Source organism: Benincasa hispida, chromosome 10 (genome assembly GCF_027475165.1).
Source record: "Benincasa hispida cultivar pf3 chromosome 10, pf3_genome.v1.1, whole genome shotgun sequence".
In the NCBI taxonomy this organism is placed as follows: domain Eukaryota; kingdom Viridiplantae; phylum Streptophyta; class Magnoliopsida; order Cucurbitales; family Cucurbitaceae; genus Benincasa; species Benincasa hispida.
This window is the reverse complement of record NC_143487.1, coordinates 12,188,257-12,211,013: the sequence shown is the minus strand read 5'-3', so window position 1 is coordinate 12,211,013 and position 22,757 is coordinate 12,188,257. Positions and strand designations below refer to the sequence as shown.

The 22,757-nt window shown below is 39.2% G+C and overlaps 1 long non-coding RNA gene and 1 other non-coding gene across 2 annotated transcripts; one reads left to right on the top strand and one right to left on the bottom strand.

Annotated features, from left to right (window-relative positions):
• Positions 1-7,997: 7,997 nt before the first annotated feature.
• LOC120089625 (small nucleolar RNA R71) lies at positions 7,998-8,104 on the bottom strand. Its single transcript, XR_005485298.1, has one exon. It is a non-coding gene; the product is annotated as a small nucleolar RNA R71 (small nucleolar RNA).
• Positions 8,105-20,055: 11,951 nt separating this feature from the next.
• LOC120088566 (uncharacterized) lies at positions 20,056-22,046 on the top strand. The gene is made up of 3 exons (XR_005484963.2): positions 20,056-20,373; positions 20,543-20,605; positions 21,802-22,046. It is a non-coding gene; the product is annotated as an uncharacterized LOC120088566 (long non-coding RNA).
• The last annotated feature ends 711 nt before the right edge of the window (positions 22,047-22,757 follow it).

Below are 22,757 nucleotides of genomic sequence, written 5' to 3'. Positions count from 1 at the left end.
GAACAATAAATTTTATTTCTACAAGTTATCACACTCCAAAATTTAGAACAATGCTCATCCTCGAGCATTCCTAAAATAATTCCTTAACCTATTTTCATGATCTTAACGTACTGGCTCCACCTCTCATCATGTTCTTTAACCTACAAGTGTTTGAGATTGGCATTTGAAAATACAAGTTTGTTCCCTTTTCCAAAGAAATATATATTTGATCTCTTATGTGAAAAAACCCTTTCTTCAAAACACGTTTTGCTTTCTAAAACATTTCAATCTTTCAAAACCAGTAATGTGTTAAAAGGTTCTCTTGTTATAAAATTTCTTCTAAGTGCAAGTTAATTATTCTCTTCTAGGACTTCCCATGCATTGATTCAGGTGACTCATCTTCATTTTGGCTTGCCACCATGGGTGTCATGTGGGCATCCAATTACGAGTAAGTGCCCTTCACAACATAACTCTTATCTAAGCATATATGTGTTTTATTTTTCTATTGTGGATTAGATAGCGGAGTTGAGACGCGTTGGCCTTGGTTACTTAACTTCATTTTGGTTTACCTCCATAGGTGTCATACGAGCATCCAACTACGAGTAAGTGCCATTTTCAATATTAACTCATATCACTGGGATTTTTCCCTTGCTTTGACAGTGGAGTTTGCTTATTATGTCTGAAATTATTAAATCTTTTTCTTTTTTTTTTAATTCAAAAGATAAGAAGATTTTATAAACCAAAGAACGTATCAACTCAGACCTCTCCTACCCTCAAATTTTGGAGATTAGCAAGGTCCTCATTGTTGAAAAAGAACTATAAAAATGCCTTAGGAATTGCAAAAGGAGGTTTAAGTTAATGCTTGCACGCATGGGGAATAAAAAATATGTTTCATTTAGTAAGGTTCTAGACTTAGATTTCTAACGCCTATCTAAACATGTAAGTTTATTAAACATCAGTTTTATCATTGATTTATCAAAGCTTAACACAAGATATAAAAGTAATAAAAGGAAGTATAAACAAAATACTAAAGATAACTGCAAGGTTCAAAATGATTTAATGTAAACCCTCAAAATTTCATCTGAGTAAATTAGGTTAAAACTTGGATAGTAAGGACGTTTGAAGAGAAATAAAAGAGGAGAAAAATGCCTTAAGTGTTGAAACTAGACTTTAAGGGCTAAAACATAAGTTGTAGGTGAATGGAGTAAAGAGGACAAAAATTTGACTACATGTGGGAACCATGCATTGATGTCAGCTGTTGTGTGAGGACTTGGAAAGAAATGACTTTGTCATTTGGAGGTGGTGGTGACCTTGTAATTGGGGGAGTTAAGTTTATTGGTTAAGGGTAGAGGAGGAAAACGTGGAGGTTAGTGGATGTATGAGGTATGCGACCACCAAGGATTCTTTAAGGTTATGTGATCGAGCCCTTGCCAAGAACTAGAAATGATAGGATATGCGACCACCAAGGATTCTTTGAGGTTATGTGATCGAGCCCTTGCCAAGAACTAGAAATGATAGGATATGCGACAACCAAGTGATTCAAGGTTAGTTAAACACAAGAGTGGGGCGAGGCAAGTTCCTTGCGTTAAAGTCATGCGATGGCTAGGCCATCTTGAGGTTGAGAAAATCTCATGGACGCATTCCATAAGGATGGCCAAGGCGAGGAGACTTGGCATTGGATTGGGTTGGCATGCGATGGCCTATGTGGATGATGAGCGCATGAAAGGGATGCGTTGGCCAAAGAGGGTATGCACCAAGGAGAGCCATGCATGGGAAGAAGTATACTGCCAAGGGGGAGCATGCGATGATCTTGAGTTTAGTGTGGGCACAAGGAGAAGCCAAGCATTGGACGATCCCATGCAATCAAGAGGGGTCGGTCATAGGGTGGGTTATGCATTGACAAAGAGTGATTTGGAGAACAAGATTAGATTAATAGCTAATCTGGACAAGTGGCTACCTAAGGGTGATTTGGGCTTGAACAAAGGTGAGATGGATGCACAAGAAGACATGCAAAGTGAAGGTTTTGCGTTGGCCAAGAGAGATGCGAACACTTCAGGGTAGAAGTGTCAAGGTGAAGCGTTGGCAACAAAAGGAAGAAGAACCTGGACATGCAAGGAGGTGAGGGTGTCAAGACTTGGGCAAGTTTAGATGCCGATAAATAGGACAACTTGGGGGAGTTGGTTCTCACAATTCACTCGTGCAAATTAAGTGAAATTAGTGTAAGATTGTCCAGAAGATAGTGTAGTTAGTGACTCTAGGTTGCTATTAAGTTTGGAGTTGAGAAGAGGGAGGAATCTGTGTTGGAAAGCCAGTTGGATGCATAGGACAAGCACCAGCACCATTGACCTAATGTCCAGCGCATACGTGCACACCCCACTTCTGTCGCTAGGCGCGCATGGACGCCCAGTGCCAAATGCACATGAATGCTCATTGCCAAGCGCGCGCAGACATCCTTCAGCACACATGACCACACGATTGAGCGCCTCTCTACACACTTGCATATGTCACATCGCCCAACCCCCGCGCGCACAATCGCCTAGCATCGTGCCATGCCCAGCGTCGTGTCACATCTTATGCGAGGCCTGATGCCTAGCAGCGCCCATCTGTATGCAACAACGCCCAGCCTTGCAACCACAATGCCCATCAGCCTACAAAATAACTTTAATAAGCTGTGTTTGGAAAGTTAAGCTTATTTTTGGGTATTTTGAAGAGAGTAAGCTGATTGTTTTACTTTAAGGTTATTTTTAAGACTGAATGAAATTATTGGAGGAACTTTGGACTGATTTGGGATTTCTATGAAAAGAAGTGGATTTCAAGGAATTCAAATCAGGTATTGTTCTAGGTGAATTCTTGAGGAAATAACAAGAGGACTGTGAGTGGTTTTTATTATTTTCATATGTTTGAATTATACATATATGCTATTATATATATATATATATATGCAAAGTTTGAAAAATTGGCATGATCGAAAAATGTGTTTTTCTAGATTTTATTGGATGATGAGATTCTTGTGATTTCGCTTGTTATGATTTGCATTGGAAACTGGGATTGTACCCTGGAAAATTATTAGCGTGTCTATAACACATCTAACGGGATATTGTCGACATGTGCACATTTGACAGACTATAAGGATACTGGGATTGTTTCCACATCATTCATATCGAGAATTCACCGAAATACCCGAGGAAATGTATGATCATACGAGGGATATCCAGTTATCAGGCTGGGAGGGTTACATTCTTATGTGTGATGATTGCTTGAGTGTAAAATTGGTTTTCCCAAAAATGTTTCCTTAAAACAAAGCATGTTTTAGTTTAAAAGGTGCCACTCACTTGGCTTTTTAGCTCAATTTTTTCAATGTTTTATTCTCTCCCCAGGTAGTGGAAGTAGGACGTTATAGGAAAAGCCACCCAAGGTCTAGAACTGCTACTCTCTCACAGAGCGAGACTCGAATTGGGTTACCTATAAAAGTCATTAGGATTGTTAAAGCTAATAATGTGTAATAGTATGAACCTTTATAACTGGTCATAAAAATTAATTAAGATTCCTACATATTAGCTATCTATAGTTGGTGAAAGTTGGGAAGTTGACATCACAAGAGTGGTGTCAGCTGTCTTCACATATTCTTTTGGGTTTGGGGATAAGGCTCGGGAGAGGGTGTGCCATTTAACTTCATTCATTGCTAAAGAAGTTTACATGGAATTCCAAAAATATATAAACACATACAAAAGAGAATATAATTGAAATCAATACAAAAGCCAACACCCCCAAACTTATTACGAGGCTGATGCGTCGTCCCTGTGTTCAAGTGCAGGGTCTTCGTCCATGAATTTAAGATGATTTCTTAGGTGATGTGGCAAAGGAGGAATGGCAAACATTCCCATTAAGACCTGGTTGATGTACTGCGATGTGAAATTAAATCGGTCTTGACTTCTCTGCGTTTGTTGTCGTAAATAATCCCTTAGAACTACATTTTGGTGCTACAGGGTTGCCAGCTGCAAATGAAGCGCTTCCATGGACGTGGCCACGGGTCTTATTTGTGCTTGGATGAAGTGTTTGAGTTCATCCAAGTTGGCTTGGAAAAGAGGTATGGGTGCGTCGGGCAGGATTGGCAGGTCCTCACGCATCTCCTCAATTGGGTTATTAGTGGTTTGGGTGTTGTTGGTTCCTAACCCCGTTGGCTCATAGATGGTTATGGGAGGATCAAATATTGGAAGCATGGGTGAGCTGAAAGAGGAAAACTTAAGGCTTTGTGTCTCGCCAACTTGATCTCTATGTGTTTTGTCTTGAGGCGTTGGATCAATTGGGTCAGCAAAAGAAGTTGAGGTTAAGGAAGGGAGAGGTAAGTTGAGGTCCACGATAGTGGTGTCCTCATACTCTAACTCCAGCTCAGCTTTAGATTCTTGCTCTTGTGAAGCTTCATCGCTTGGTTCATTGTTGGAAGGCTTGACATGTGTTCTTTTTGCCACACGTTTTGAAGGTTGAGGTTTTGATGCCTTGGTTTTGGAAGGCAGACTTGGTTGGTTAAGCAAGCCTCGAAGCAGATGCTTGATCAGCTTGATGTCCATTAAAACTTCAATTTCTTCAAAGTCATCCCCCAGGGGGGATGCCCATGCGTTCACACAATGCACATACTAGCCATGAAAAATAAAGCTGCCTGCATGGCTTCCTCTTAACTGCTTTGATTTACTCCACAATGATTTTTCCAATGTCGAGAGGGATGCACTGCATGATGCAGTAGATGGATTCACTCCCTTGAAACAGTTTCATCATGCGTTGTGTGCATGATGCAATTCTTGATCAGATAGAGACACAGGTTGGCGTTAGGGAGAAAATTCCTGTGAGCCATCGTCATAATGCCCATTCGAGATATTTACCACAAAATCCCAAGCTTAGCCACCACTTTTACTGCATCTTCTAGTTGGTTTGAAGTTGGTTTCTCAAGGATGTGATTATCCTCTACGTTGAGTTTGTCTTCTACGTCGAGAACTTCGTTGATAATTGTGGAGGAAAAACGAACTACCACGTCCTCCACCAACGCCACGTCTTTCTTTTCATCAAAATCACTTCCGTAGAAGGTGCAGACTAGTTGAGGCCAAATTCTAGTTGGGCCTTCATAGAGCCGACGCTAGCCCATTGTGCCGATCGTGTCAGTGATGTACTCTGGCAATGGACTACATCCAGGAAAGAAGCCCTTTTTCGATGAGAATATCGTTGAATTGTCGTTTTCTTCCTCTGGTTTGTTTTGGTGATGTAGCTGCTACAAGAGATGTCCACGAGGCAGGGCGGGGCCGAGGATGCCATTCCCTGTCCCCGTCTCCGCTCCCCATTTCATTCTCCATCCCCGTGAAATTCCCCACGGGGATCGAGGCGGAGATTCCCCGCGGGGAATGGAAATTTGTGGGGATCAAGTTCCCCGCGGAGAATTTTTTCTTGTTACCTTTTTTTCAGTAAAAAACAATTAATTCAAATCATTAATGTTAGCAAATTTTAATTAAATAATTAATTTTATCACTAAATTGTTTATTATGGTTAGTTTTATATGACAATTTGAATTTAAAAATAAATTACTCAAATTTTGGCCTAAAAAAACTAATTAATTTTTTAGTACAAAGAAATAAATATAAATCAAATTATGCACCTATATAATCTAAATTTAAACATTCAATTTAAACGTATTCATTATCTTTTCCAATAAATAATCAAATTTGAAATTTAAATGTAATATTTATATAATAATAATAATAACAACATACCATTAAATAATTATACTAAATAAATATATAGAAGCTAAATAAACATTCAATTTAAACATAAATAATTATATTAAATAATTATGTATTTTGTGCAGGAAAATGCATTGGCACAAGGCGGAATTGCGATTTTAGAATTTAGCATATGAGCGCATTAAGAAACTACAACCGCAAGGCTATGCGATCATATGTGTTTGCGAAAATCTGATCAAGAAGGTGGCCGCATAGAGCCGGTGCATCAAGGTGAAAGCTTAATAAATCACGATGGGACAGAAAGTTGATGACGGTCGAATCCGAATTTAGTTGACAAGCCGTTAACGACACACTGTAGCAAGTACACTCAACTTTTCGGTGAAAATTATTCGGCGCATCAGACAGAGAGAGAATTAATAAAATCCTATCAGTACAATCATTTGAGAGAAAAAGCTCTTCACCTTGAAGCTCTATAAATACCGAAGGCCACCTTCGTTAAAGAAGTTCAGTTCTATTCCAGCTGAGCCATATAGAGAGTTCACCACACAGAATATAGTTAGCCTTTGCTTATAGTTTCCTTATACTTAGAAGGCAGAGGCAAGTGAAGAGAGAAGACGCTGAAAGATCGTCCTGGTTAACTCGGAAGAGTGTCGGAGAGTGTTGAGAACAAAGAGAGGGTCGACTCTTACAGAAGCAAGAACATCTTTTGGGCAGAATAGAGAAAACTTAGTGTAAAAGCCTTGGGAAACAAGATATTGCCTCCAGGCTCTCTATCCTTATTTTCCATTGTCATTTTGTATTCTAATCTTATTTATAAATTGGAAATTGCATCTCTATATTTGTCCACTCTCTTTATATTACACATGAGTAACTAAACAGTCGAATGAGTTGAGAAGCACTTAGCTCGCATAACCTGAGATCTTCACTTTATGCGATCATCTTGTATTATGTATGCATCATTCGTCCTTTAGAGATGCTTGGGAGGGTGGTCTGAGGATAGAATCTAGGCTTGGAAAAGTCATATTAGAATCGCATAATCAAGAGATAAAAACTTAGGAATAAGTTATATTTGCTATTAACGCATCGCATGTACCCTAGAGATAGGATATGATGGTATGCGGTCATCTTGTACCTGTGCGCATCATTCATCATTGCATAGGCAAGAAATAGAGACTTAGGAATAAGTTCTATAGACATCATCGCATACATCACATACGTCCTAAAATTAGGAACTATAGCATTTGCATTGGAAGATGAATTGTTGTTGTATGTGTGTAGCGTGATCGCATAGCTTGAACGCAATCTCAGGAAGCGCTAGCTAAACACCTTCTATTGTACTTTCGCTGTTATTGACTCTTTTCTCAATTCCGCCGCATAGACTTTATACCCTAAACAACATACCAACCAATGCATTATTTTATTTATCACTGCAAAGAGATCTGAAATTACCATCGCATACTATTTCCATAGTCCCTGTGTTCTACCCTAGGCTTACCAGGCAACTTAGTAGGATTTATAATTGGATCTTGCTAAGAAAACTTGCATGCACAATGCATATACCACCATCGCAGTTTACACCATTATTTCATCACATTAACCACGCATCAAGTTTTTAGCGCCATTGCCGGGGACTACGACAATACATTGTGCTAACGGTAACTTTTTTATTTTCTTTGCAAACTCTCCATCTCTGTGCACTGCCTCTTCTTAGGTAAGGGAAGAAGTGGGCGTCGTATGATCGAAGGACAAAATTCTAAGCCCAATTACGACCCAGAGATTGAGAGAATTTTCCGAAGAAGAAGAAGAAACAACCGCCAACAACAACAACAAGAGAAAAATCCAAACATGGCGGAGCAACCAGAAGATAGAGCACCAAATGCAAATAATATCATGGCGAACCCCATCCTATTGGCGAACGACCGCAATAGGCCCATCTGAGACTATGCGTCACCCAACCTCTATGATTTCTCACTAGGAATCATGAGGCCAGCTCTAGACGGATCAAGGATCGAAATGAAACCGATGATGTTGTAGATGATTCAAACTGCCGAACAGTTTGGCGGTAGGCGTGGCGAGGATCCGGACGCTCACCTCCGGAGTTTTAGTGAAATTTGCAATACGTTTGTGTTCCCAAACATCTCCGTTGAATAGGTTTGATTAACATTGTTCCCATTTTCGTTGTGTGACCAGGCACGGAAATGGGCTTATTCTCTCGAACCAGGGGAGATTACATCATGGGAACAGGTAGTGGAGAAGTTCATAAAGAAGTACTTCCCCTTGACGAAAAACGCCAGAAGGAGGAAGTTGATCACTAATTTTGAATAGGATATTGACGAATCGTTCAGTGACGCCTAGGCGAGGTTTAAGAGGCTGGTAAGAGATTGCCCGCATAATGGCTTACCAGATTGCTTACAGATGGAAATTTTCTTCCACGGTTTGAACCCTGCATCGCAGACGGTTGCCAATGCGGCAGCAGTTGGAGGTCTGCTTGATAAAACCTACGATGAGGCTAAGAACATACTTGATCACATTTCAAAAAATCACGAAGACTGGAGAGAAAGCAATCAATAATTGAGGATCAAAGACAATGATGCAAATAATGGGGTCATCGCATCCCTTCAAAACCAAATGACTGCGATGATGAATTTGATACAAGGAATCGCAATCAGTAGCCCAGAAATGCAAAGGGGGCAGGCCAACGCAATTGACCAAGTAAGTGTAAGTTGTGCTACTTGCGGTGAAGGCCATCCAATGGAAGAGTGTTCGAGGAACCCTCAGTCTGTCTATTTTGTGAAGAATAATCCATTTTCCAATACGTACAACCCTGGGTGGAGAAACTACCCCAACTTCACATGAAAAAATCAACAATAAAATTTTCAATCACTAGCGCAAAAAGTAGGGCCACCAAGATTTTTCCCACAAACAAATGGTCAAATGCAAAATCAAGCCAGCAGTTCGCAGGCGCCGCAATCTTCATCTTTGGAGAGTTTACTGAAGCAATATATTGAGAATAATGAAACAGTGCTTTAGAATCAAGCGACGTCCATCCGCAATCTTGAAATTTAGATAAGACAGATTGCGGGCGAACTCAAGAGTAGACCGCAAGGGGCACTGCCGAGTTCAACAGAGCTCCCGCACAACCCAGGGAGTACGAGAAAGAAGCAATGTCAACTTGTGACGTTACGAAGCGGAAAGACTGTGGCAGAGAAGAAAAAGGAGCCGAGTAGGACTGCTTCAATTGCGATAGAACCGCAGAACCCGTTGACTCAAGAAAAAACTGAAGAAAATGAGGCGATGGAACCGAAGATTGCGTCCAGTTCAAAGCCAAAAGAATAGGGAACCGTGAAAATACAGCTGCCACCATTCCCCCAGAGACTTAAAAAGAAGAAAAATGATGAAGTGTAGTATCAACGCTTCATGGACATACTGAAACAGTTGCATATCAACATTCCTTTCACTGAAGCGATTGAATAGATGTCGAAGTATGCAAACTTTCTTAAGGATATGGTGATGAAGAAAAGAAGCACTGGTAAGTTCGCAACGGTGGCACTAACGCAAAGTGCAAAATCCATAATTCCACCAAAAATGCGCGACCCCGGAAGTTTCACAATACCCTGCTCAATTGGAGGGTTATACATTGGTCAAGCGCTTTGCGATCTCGGGGCCAGCATCAACTCGATGCCCTTTTCAATCTTTAAGCAGCTGAATGTGGGGCAATTGATGCCCACGACGGTGACTCTCCAGTCAGCTGATAAATCCCCTGTGCATCCAGAAGGGAGGGTGAAGGATGTCTTAGTCACGATTGACAAATTTATATTACCGGCAGACTTCATCATCCTGAATTATGAAGCGGACAAGGATGTACTCATCATACTGGGGTGACCATTTTTATCCACTGGTCGCGCTCAGATTGATGTGTACAAATGGGAGATCACACTGAGCGTGAATGGACAGAAGCTCAGGTTTGATATTATTAGAGCCATGAAATACCTAGAAGAAGAAGACCTCGCTGAATCTGATGATGAACCAAGTTTGAATGAAGAAAAAAAGTCTGAAGATGAAAATGAAGATGAGGATGCGACCGCATCCATAGTAGCCTGCAATGCAATCACAGAAATAATAACCAAAGAAGACAAGATGATCGCATACAAGGAAGAAGACAAGCTGACAATGAATGAAGAAAAAAAAAACACCAAAACCATCCTTGGAACAACCACCGATAGTAGAGCTGAAACCCCTCCCAACCACCTGAAGTATGCTTTTCTGGGGCAGAATGAAACGCTTCCAGTAATAATTTCCTCTGCATTTAATGAAGATCAAGAGAATGCGATGCTGAGCATCCTGAAAAAGCACATAAAAGCAATTGGCTGGACGCTAACAGACATTAGAGGAATTAGCCCCGCATATTGCATGCACAGGATTTGTCTCGAGGATAATCAGAAAGGATTGATCGAACATCAATGCAGACTCAACCCTGCGATGAAGAAGGTTGTGAAGAAAGAGATAATCAAATGGTTAGATGCAGAGATTATCTATCCAATAACTGACAGCACGAGGGTCGGCCCCGTGCAATGCGTGCCGAAGAAATGAGGGATGACGGTAGTCCCAAATGAAAATAATGAACTGATACCAATGAAGACCGTCAATGACAAGCAGATTTGCATGGACTACCACAAACTGAATACAGCAATAAAGAAGGATCATTTCCCTTTGCCTTTTATCGACCAGATGCTAGACCGTCGAGCAGGAAATGATTTCTATTGCTTCTTGGATGGATATGCCGGCTACAACCAGATCATGATCGCTCCTGAGGATCAAAAGAAAACCACATTCACCTGCCTCTATGGAACATTTGCGTTTTGACGCATGCCATTCGGCCTATGTAATGCGCCGAGCACTTTCCAGAGTTATATGACGGCCATCTTTTCTAAATATCTTGAAGATTCTATAGAAATTTTCATGGATGAATTCTTGGTGTATAGGCAAACATATGAAGTTTGTCTCTACAATTTGGAGAAGATACTGAAAAGATGTGAAGAGACGAACCTTGTGCTAAACTGGGAGAAATGCCACTTCATGGTGAAGGAAGGTATTGTGCTTGGGCACAAAGTCTCCAAGGATGGGCTAGAGGTGGACAAGGCGAAGATTGAGGCGATTGAAAAGCTTCCACCTCCAGCGAATGTGAAGGCTGTCAAGAGCTTCTTAGGACATGCTGGCTTTTATAGACGTTTTGTGAAAGACTTTTCAAAGATTGCACGACCATTGAGTGTGTTGCTGAAGGCAGAAAGAGCGTTTGACTTTGATGACCAATGCCTCAACGCATTCAAGATACTGAAGAACTCATTAACAACTGCACCTGTGTTGATCGCACCGAACTGAACACAGCCCTATGAATTAATTTGCGATGCAAGCGGTTATGTGATGGGGGCGGTGCTGGCACAAAAGAAGAAAACAATGCTACACCCCATCGCATATGCGAGTAAAACCTTGAACCCTGCTCAAACAAATTACACGACCATAGAAAAAGAATTGCTTGCGGTGATATTTGCATTGGAAAAACTCAGAGCTTACTTGCTGGGAACTAAAGTAATTGTTCACACTGACCACTCGGCGATAAAATATTTGATGACAAAGAAGGATGCGAAGTCGAGATTGATTCTATGGGTTCTTCTCCTTCAAGAATTCAACATGGAAATTATTGATCGCAAGGGGTCGGAGAACCAGGTTGCGGATCATTTGTCAAGATTAGCAAATCAAGAAGTCGACCGCAACCAGTCAGAGGTGAACGTAACTTTCCCAGACTAGCAGCTATTTAAAATTGAAGAATTACCATGGTATACGGACGTGCTCAATTTTCTGGTTTGTGAACAATTTCCTGAAGACTATACAGCCCACCATAGAAGGCAGCTCAGACATGAATGCAAATCATATTATTAGGATGAGTCAAATCTCTAAAAGAGGGGATCAGACCAGATTTTGCGCTTATGCGTACTAGATGTTGCTCACCAACGCATACTATCACAATGCCATGACTCGTCATATGGAGGACACTTTGGAGGCCAACGCATAGCAGCAAAAGTGTTACAAAGTGGTTATTTTTGGCCAACATTATTCAAGGACGCAAGAGACTATGTGATGAAATGCGACCAGTGCCAATGCATGGGAAACATTTCATGGAAGCATGCGATGCCTATGAACATCATCTTAGAATTGGAATTGTTCGACGTCTAAGGTATAGACTTTATGGGACCATTTCCACCATCAAATGGTCACAAATACATTCTATTGGTCGTCGATTATGTTTCCAAATGGGTAGAAGCAGTATCGTGTGTCACAAGCGATACGGCGATAGTCTCCAAGTTCTTAAGGAAAAACATTGTCCTCGTTTTGGCACTTCATATGCCATAATAAGTGATGAAGGCTCCCACTTTATTAATCACATCGTCAACAATTTATTACTCAAATACAATATCCTCCATAAAGTGGCCACTGCATACCATCCACAAACAAATGGTCAAGCTAAAGTGTCCAACAAGGAAATCAAGCTGATATTAGAGAAGGTGGTAAAACCTTCACATAAAGATTGGGAAATGAAGCTGGACAATGCCTTGTGGGCATAGAGGACCGCCTATAATACACTTATAAGCATGTCCCTGTATGTGCTGGTGTTCGGAAAGGCATGTCATTTACCGCTTGAGCTGGAGCATAAAGCAATGTGGGTAGTGAAAAAGCTTAATTTTGACTTAAAGGCCGCAAGGGAAGCAAGGAAACTTCATATGGTCGAGCTTGATGAATGAAGAACACAAGCTTACGAGAATGCCAAAAATTACAAAGAGCACGCAAAACGTTGGCATGACAAACAGCTATGCGAGAAGAATCTCCACGTCGAACAAAAGGTCTTATTATTCAATTTGCGGCTACGACTCTTTCTCGGTAAATTAAAGTCACGCTGTCTAGACCCTTTATAATCAAAGAAGTATTCTCGCATGGTGCAGTCGAATTGACTAATGAGGAAGGGACCCGCGCATTCAAGCTTAACGGGCAAAAGATATATCGCGGAGGTGATTTTCATCGGGAAAATACCTTCATAGACCTAAGAAATCCTAAATGAAGAAAAATCGAGCGGTCCCTGCATTATTATGCGACAGAAAATCATCAGGGGCACAAATCTTTTGGAGTATCCTTTTCCTACCATTGATTAATGAACTCACACTACCCTTCTTTTATATCTATTACCATTTACTTGTCTTTTTTTACTCCTTGTTCGAACTAAAAATGTATATATGTTTTTGCTAACTCTGTCTTTTATTTGACCTTCTCGATGTTTTCTTTGTAACGATCGTGGTGAACGATTGCGGAGGAGCTACACGAAAGATGCAACTAGTTTATTTCGCCACCACAATAAAAAAAGCAGTTCGCCGCAAAGAAGTATGCGATCACAAATAATGCGGGTGACAGAGAAAATTTGGGGGTTGTATCTTTCCTTGACTTTGTCTATTCCAAATTTTTCACTTTCGCATCACATTTTAACTTTGATAATTTTATCATCGCATCCTCTTTAGTCGGCGCAATCATTACACATTGATTAATTTAGTAAGTCATCGCATTATTTCTCTTTGCCAATTATGATTTCAATGATGACATGCATGCCTCTATTTTTCATCATATGTATTAGTGTCAACTTAATTTTAGGACAGTCAACTCATGAAATATTTCTAGAAGTTAGTGGTCCACCAGCTTTCTTCAAACTGACTTTTACGAAACTTCCTAAGAGCATCGCATGAATTCTTTCAATCTTTCAGCAATGAGAACATTGTTGCGTTTAAATTTGAGGGTGCGATATTTATTTTCAGCCTTGCTATTTTAAGCATTCAAAAAATAATATCATAACGTTGCGATCGGATCCTACTCGTAGTTGGATGTCCGCATGACACCCGTGGGGGCAAGCCAAAACGAAGGTAGGAATCATGATCAACGCATAAATAAAATGGTCGCAACTCCGCTGCCAAGTGGGCATGAGTTTAAACTGAGAAAGAACGCCTTGATCGTAGTTGGATGCTCGCATGACACCCGTGGGGGCAAGCCAAAATGAAGGCTAGGCACTTGGATCAGTGCAAGGTCATAGAAAAAATATCTAAACTACGCAAGGATAAAAATTATTTGAAAACACCCCTGTTGAAAAAAGTTTTTTTATGAAATAAATCATGTGATGCCCTGGAAACAAGTAAAGTCCTTTTGAAGGTTAAACTTGCGGTCCCTAAATTTTAGAAATATTTCAAGAAAAGACCTGAATAGGAATTAAGGAGATTTTGGTACATAGGATTTGAATAAGGCACCTCGAGAAATCTAGGAAAGGAGAAAGCAGCTGACTTTCTAGAGAAAATCTTTAGTTTATGCTTGAGGACAAGCATTGTTTTAAATTTGGGGTTGTGATAACGGGTAGAAATGCACGTTATTACAGTGCAAAGATATAAAACAATAAAGGATTGCGACGGTAAAAATATATAAAATAGCGTCCAAAAGAATTAAGTTTAGAACATTGCGATCGCATGCGTCCATCGCATTAAAGCAGCTAACTTATGTATTTTGTGCAGGAAAATGCGTTGGCACAAGGCGAAATTGCGATCCAAAGAATTTAGCATCCGAGCGCATTAAGAGACTACGACCGCAAGGCTATGCGATCATATGCATTCGCAAAAATATGCTCAAGAAGGTGGCCACATAGAGCCGGCGCATCAAGGTGAAAGCTTAATAAATCACGATGGGACAAAAAGCTGATGATGGTCGAATCCGAATTTAGTTGACAAGCCCTTAACGACACACTATAGAAAGTACACTCAACTTTTCGGTGACAATTATTCGGCGCATCAAACAGAGAATTAATAACATCCCATCAGTGCAATCATTTGAGAGAAAAAGTTATTCACCCTTAAGCTCTATAAATACCGAAGGCCACCTTCGTTAAAGGAGTTTGGTTTTATTCCAGCTGAGCTATATAGAAAGTTCACCACACAGAATATAGTTAGACTTTGTTTATAGTTTCTTTATACTTAGAAGGCGGAGGCAAGTGAAGAGAGAAGACGTCGAAAGATCGTCTTGGTTAACTCGGAAGAGTGCCGGAGAGCGTTGAGAACAGGGAGAGGGCCGACTCTTGCTAAAGCAAGAACATCTTTTAGGCAGAATAGAGAAAACTCAGTGTAAAAGCCTTGGGAAGCAAGATATTGCCACCAAGCGCTCTATCCTTATTTTCCATTGTCCTTTTATATTCTGGTCTTATTTATAAAATGGAAATTGCATCTTTATATTTGTCCACTCTCTTTATAATACGAATGAGTAACTAAACTATCGAATGGGTTGAGAAGCACTTAGCTAGCATAACCTGAGATCTTCACTTTATGCGATCATTTTGTATTATGTATGCATCATTCGTCCTTTAAAGATGCTCGGGAGGGTGGTCTGAGGATAGAATCTAGGCTTGGAAAAGTCATATTAGAATCGCATAATCAAGAGATAGAAACTTAGGAATAAGTTCTATTTGCTATTAACACATCGTATGCACCCTAGAGATAGGATATGATGGTATGCGGTCACCTTGTACTTGTTTGCATCATTCATCATCACATAGGCAAGAAATAGAGACTTAGGAATAAGTTCTATAGACATCATCGCATATATTGCATGCGTCCTAAAACTAGGAACTGTAGCATTTGCATTGGAAGATGAATTGTCGTTGTATGTGTATAGCGTGATCACATAGCTTGAACACAATCTCAGGAAGTGCTAGCTAAATACCTTCTCAACCCGTTCCCCCGCATACTACTTTCATTGTTATTGACTCTTTTCTCAATTCCACTGTATAGACTTTATACCTTAAACAACATACCAACCAACGCATTGTTTTATTTATCACCGCAAAAAGATCTGAAATTACCATCGCATACTGTTTCCATAGTCTCTGTGTTCGACTCTGGGCTTACCAGGCAACTTAGTAGGATTTATACTTGGATCTTGCTAAGAAAACTTGCATGCACAATGCATACACCACCACCGCAGTTTACACCATTATTTCATCGCATTAACCACGCATCAGCTACACTCTAATTTCTCTAGGGACGTCTTCTACTCTATCTTTACCTTGATTTCCTAGTTTAGTTTGTTTATTTGATTATTGTCATTTTGGATTTACGACTACTTTCTTGGATGTGGTATGCGCACACTCCGTGTAGGTGCGATAATAATTCTCCTCGGTGCGCAGTTTCAATGGAAGAATCCTCTTCATCATTCAACGCATGGCTATAACCGTATGAATTCTAAAGTATGGTCACAAGTATTATTCTACTCGAAGGTTCTTTTCTTGTTATCTTTTATGCATTATCCTTTTGAAATTCTCTTTTCTCAGCTTGCCTACCTTTGCGTTGAAAAATTAGCATCCATGATGATACTTATAATTCACTACATTCGGTAACTAAACACCGCAAGGTTCACCTCACTTTAATAGCTTCTTCAAGGTTTGACAGTCTAAGTTTTATCATGTGTAAACTTCTGCTCAAACATTTGTTACTGCATTCTTAATGAGTTTGTTTTTAGCTTTTCGGCAAGAGCACTACCACTTTCTAAGTTTGGGGGTGGCAGTGGTCCAGGCAAATGCATCCATCACATTGCGATGCTTCAAAAAAAAAAGGTAACAAAAACTCCACTGTCAGCGCAAAGGAGAAACCCAAGCTGATAAGAGTTAAAGTTGTGAAAGGCACTTACCTGTAGTTGGATACTTTGCATGATACCTGTGCAAGTAAGCCAAAACGAAAGTAAGTGGCCAAGATCAACACATAGGAACAACTCCTCTGTCTGGCACAAGCCCAAATTAAGCTAAGGCAAGAGTTGAGTTGAATATGGCACGCAACCGAAGTTGGATGTCTGCATGACACCCGTGGGGGCAAGCCAAAACAAAGAGCTAGCTAGGTTCAACACTACACTTTAAGAATATATCGCAAAGCTTTGAATTGTTTGAAATGAACGCATTGTAAAAAGATAAACGCAAAGTTGCTAGGAAAGGGTAAAAAGTTTTTTTTAACAAAGGCTTACCAAATTTAAACTTAGAAAATATCCCTTTGAAGAAGTAGCCAAAGTTGAGGAGAGTATTGCTGCCAAGGTTAGAGGTACAAGTGAATTATGTTTTGAGAACTTGGTCATCGAAAAAGGAAAGCTAAAGGATGAAGTTTGAATTTCCTAAGTATAAGGCATGCTTGAGGACAAACATGATTCTAAGTTTGGGGGTGTGATAACTAGTAGAAATACAAGTTATTGCAGCCTCTTATTTAGAATTATGAGGACTAATAAGTAGAATATGTGGTGATTATACTAAGAATTCATGTGAAAAGTGAGCTGCGTCGATCAGCATTGAAAATCTCGGCTAACCCAATATTATGCATTATTCTGCACAAAACATCTATCTTTTGTAGCTATGGCAGGAACCAATCGCATATGGTAAATCCCAGACCATCGCAAGGGTGATCACGTACGTTCATCGCATGGATGTTGCAGCTACATAGTAATAACCATGATAAAAGGGTGATCTCAAGGGTGGTGGAATGCGATAGTACTTCGGAAACCAAGCATGAATGCATACCTTGAGAGTATAAAAAAGATGATGTTGACATTTCACCACCACGCCGTTTGTAACAGAGATTCAGAGCAGGTCCATCGCGCTGTTAGTGGCAGAGACTTGGAGTGGGACCATCAATGCTTTCGGTAATTAAGCTCTATAAATAGAGCCTTAAAGTCCAAATTCAAGCCATCCGAGCTTCTGGCTGAAGAAAGATCCTTGTGATCACAGATGAGAGCATGAGAAGACATCCTTTGAGAGTTCTTTATTCCTTCACCCATTCCGAGTGACAACTGAAGCTTTGTAAGAGATAGATCTCGAGAGAGACTACTCCACCGCCCATCCATGGCACCACCGGCAGCCTTGATACACATCTGATGGAAGCAAAAGATTGCCTACATCTAGCCCTCCACTTCTCTTCTTATCTCTGTATTGTATTACATTTTGGCTTAAGACATTAATACATTTTGTAATCAATGCATCTCTTTATTTCCTTCGACTCCATCTTCATTAACTTCTTTATCATCCCATACTTTCATTGCAACGAACTAAGTAAGATTGCAAGAGTATCGCATACTTAATCATGCAGCATAGACATTTGAAGCATGTAGCAAACCACCGAGAGGTGTGCGTTGCGCGAGTATAGTGAGTAAATCCTCTTTGCTTAGTGTGAGACTGTAGCAACGCTTGTCTATGAGCTAATCAGCGACGACTAACTGCCCGAGAGGGTAAGTAGTAGTGGAACACATTAGACAAAGTAAGCAGTGTTCCTAGAGATAGGAATAATCTTATGTCAACCATGCTTTATGTGATCATCTTGTCTTATGTATACATCACTCACCCTTTGGACATACTTGAGAGAGTAATCTAAAGATAGAATCTAGGCTTGAGAGAGTGGATTAGAATCACATAAACAAGAAGTAGAAACTTGGACATTAGTTCTATGTGCTATTTACACATCGCATGTGCCCTAGAAATAAGATATGGTGGTATGCGGTCATCTTGTCTTATGTGCACATAAGCAAGAATAGAAACTTAGAGATAAGTTCTATCGACATTTTTGCATATGCATCGCGTGCGTATATTTGTGTATAGCATGATCGCATAACTTGTGTTGGTTAGGGTTACCCTTGCGATTAAGCTTAATGATGAGGTGAAGTTATCCCCTCCACCATTTTATCTATTTTTCCATGCATCTTATTACGCGTTAACAGTTGTCGCATCTCTACCAACTCTCATAGTCATACTTCCATTACTTAATCTGTTTAGTTAGGAGTAGGAGTAGCGCATAGTCTTTTAACTTCATTATTCTTTTATTCTTCGCCGCAAACACATTACTTTGCAACATTTAGTAACAAGTCCCTGAGTTCGACCTCGGATCACCCTGAGAAACTTGCGTTCTCATTATACTTGGCGAGAGAGCAAGAAAACTTGTGGCAAGAATGCATGATCATCACATATATTCTTAACGCGTATTGCATATCTCAGTCCAACGCATGACCATCGACGCATGGAGATCAACGCATATCATAAGATGCACGCATATTTATTCTCCATTTTCCACGCATCAACGATGGGAGTTGGAACTGGGCACGTCGTCTCAGCTGTGGCAGTAGGAGGTCTCCGATTGACTTTACAGAATAGGTTTATCATTCTAAATAATGTATATATTGTTCCCAAGTTAAGGAGGAACTTAATTTCTGTAAAGTCGTTGCTTGAATGTAATTATTCAATACATTTTTATATTGATAAAGTGTTTATTATGAAAAATGGTATTGATATATGTTCGGCTCAACTAGAAAACAATTTGTATGTGCTAAGGTCGTTAGCAACAAATTCCCTCTATAACATAGAGATGTTTAAATCTGTCGTAACTCAAAACAAAAGACTTAAAGTTTCGCCTAAAGAAAATGGCCAACTTTGGCACCTACGTGTAAGGCACATTAATCTCAAGAGGATTAAGAAGTTGGTGAAGAATGGACTTCTAAATGAATTAGAAGAAAATTCTTTACCTATGTGTGAGTCATGCCTTAAAGAAAAAATGACCAAAAGACCTTTTACTGGAAAAGGTTATAGGGCCAAAGAGCCTCTAGAGTTAGTGCATTCAGACCTTTGTGGTCCGATGAATGTGCGAGTCAGGGGAAGCTATGAATACTTCATCACTTTTACTGATGATTATTCAAGGTATAGGTACGAGTCTGAGTCCTTTGAAAAGTTTAAAGAGTTCAAGGCTGAAGTTGAAAACGCATTAAGTAAAACGACTAAAACGCTTCGATCTGATCGAGTGGAGAATTTTTGGATTCTGAGTTCTAGAACTATATGATAAAACATGGAATCGTTTCCCAACTCTCAGCACCTGGTACACCTCAACATAATGGTGTATCGGAGAAGAGAAATCAAAACATGTTTGTAACATTCCGAATTTTTTTATTATTTAATTCACCGTTTTTGTAATAATTGAGGACATTTTTTTGTTAATTTTGAAATTCAGTTTGTTTAAAGGAAAATTTTAGTTTTATGCCAGATTAATTTTATTTTTAGTTTAATGTCGAATTTTTTTAATTTTGATTTTGAAATTTGAAAAGAAGAAGGAAAGAATTTTAAAAATATATGTATAGTAATATATATCTTTGGTATTGAAGGAAAGGAAAAAGAAAAATAAGTAAAAAGGAATAAAATACAAGGAACAAAATAAAATAAACTTTAATTTTATTATATTAAAATATTTTTATTTCTTTTTCTTTTCTTAAATTAAAACCCTTCCCTTCCTTTCCCTTTACCTCACGCGACCCTCCCCCCTCTCGAAACTCTCTCCCTGCCACACCCCTAGCCGTCGCACGCCTCGCCAGTCGCCATGCACCTCCAACCGCCACAGCCGTTCACGTAAGCTCTAGATGACGTCGTGCCGCCTCACCTGAAGGTTTCGATCGCTCCTCGTCGGGTTAGTCACCGACACCGACTGCCACTAGTCCGTCATCGTGTCTGGCTGCCGTTCAAACTTAGCCTCGAGTCATCACTGTCGTCCCTTTGATTTCCGCAGGATTCTGGAGATAGATTGTGTTTTGGGTAAGATTTAAATTATTTTGAACGATTAAGAGTTTCTTATGTTTGGTCTTGGAATACTCATTAGATTTTGGGTTAATTGAATCTAGACTCTAAAGGATTGATTTGAATTGTGAGGATTCATTACTTTGGATCATGGTTGCTAAATTAAGCTCGGTAATTTCTATTTTAGGTTTTTCTTCAAGGTTTCCAAGAGTTTAATTGGTCGAATAAAATATCTGAATTTTTCTTCGAGGTAAGTAATCTTACTGCTGGAACCGCCATAAACTGTAGATTTAATATTGAGGATTCTGCAACTGTTTTTTAGGATAATTTTGATTATTTTGAGGTTGAATGGACTGTTTAGGAAGAATATATGAGCATGTGGTAATATATCTAAATATGATTATATATGAGCTTGATTTAGAATTTTATGAGTTATATTAAAATGATGATTGAGCATGATCCTTAAATTATGAGTTAAGTGGCACTCCTACTAGAATGTCTTAAAGCTAGATGAGGATTAGACATTTGTTGATCTATATAGTTATGCGATATATTATGAGAATATGTAGACCGTACGATATATTATGAAATCCCGAATACTTTATTGTTTACATGATTTAGTGCATGAAAGTGATGTGCTACAGTTGATCCATTTAAAACTAGATTAAATACGTATGTTGAGGTTAATTAACATGAAGTTGATGAGGAGATTTTAGAGGACTCAGGATTAAGTGAATGTTATATGTAATATGAAGTTAGATGCAATCTCTTTTCCTTTCCAGACTATGTGGCTGCATGAAAGTGATGCATGCCCGAAGGCACTAGTACATGAAAGAGATGTATTAGGGTTGGTGTGTATGAAAGTGATACATACCTAAAGGGTACTGGGGGTGTACGTAAGAGGTGTACGCTCAGTGGGTTATATGTATACGAAAGAGGTGTAAACATAACCATGTGTACGAAAGAGGTATGCATCCCTACATTCATAGAGAAGATCTGGAGTTTACAAAAAAGGCCAGTGGGTTATGTAGGTGTATACATAACCATGTGTACGAAAGAGATACACATTAAGTGGGTTATGTGTATACAAAAGAGGTGTATGCATAACCATGTGTACGTAAGAGGTACACATTAAGTGGGTTATATGTATACGAAAGAGGTGTATGCATAACCATTTGTACATAAATGGTACACATTCAGTGGGTTATGTGTATGAAAGAGGTACACGTCTCTACTATCATAGAGAGGACCTAGAGTGTACGTAAGAGGTGCACTCTAGGGGAAAGGGAAAAAAAGTGAGTCATTCAAGGGAAAAATCTTCAGGTCCCACTAGTAGAGAGTTTCAATAAATGTTGCATTTATTGGACATAAATGCTTAGCTTGACCCTAGTAGGGGGTTACTTACTAAGTATTTTATACTCACCCTTTCTCATGTTTATGTTTCAGGTAAGGACAAAGACGCACTGGCGAATGACAAAAGGAATCCTTGAACGGTCCACTGGGGACCAGTTTTATGCTTCCGCTCATGATGTTTAGATTCTTACATTTTTTTTTCAACTTTCAGTTTTGATGTTTAAAACTTACTATTAAGATTTATTTTCAGACCTATTTATTATCATTTATAATTTATGGGTACCTTATTGTCTATTTTTAATATTTGAATTTAATGAAGATTTTTTATATTGACCTTATTTATTTAGCATTCATTTCACTATAAAAAGATGTCGTTTTAAGTTCCATGCTGCATGTGTTTAGTAACGGCCTAACTTGAATCCTAGGAGGTCGGATTGTTACACTGTTGGAAATGGTTCGGTCAATGATGAGTTACGCTTCCTTACCGAACTCGTTTTGGGATTTTGTAGTAGAGACTGCAGCTTACATCCTGAATTGCATTCCCTCCAAGAATGTTGTCATAACTTAAAATGACACCCAAATAATTTAAGATAACTAAATTAGAAACTTGTCTCAAAATTTGATGGTTACAATTCATATGTTGAAAATGTTACATGAGTCCCATGATCTCCATGTACGTTGGATGCTAGAATAAGATGTTTTGATGTACGTTCTATGTTGGTTGATGGCTATTCAAGTGGGAGTTACTTATTAAGTACGTTTATACTAATAATCTAACCTCGATAAGAAATTATGATGTGCCCTTGTACTTTTACTTTTGTAATAATTTAGCCCCATATTTTCAAATTTTATCACACATTGGTATTTAAACTATATCATGCAATAATTTAGTCTCCATACATTCAAATTTGAAATGATTTAGTTCTAATGATGAAAATTATTGCTGAGATTTAAATTTCTTACATGTGTAGATAAATTGGCTAATTAAGGATCAAATGGATTTATCATGAATACTAAGTCATTACATAATCAAAATTAGTTGATTTTGA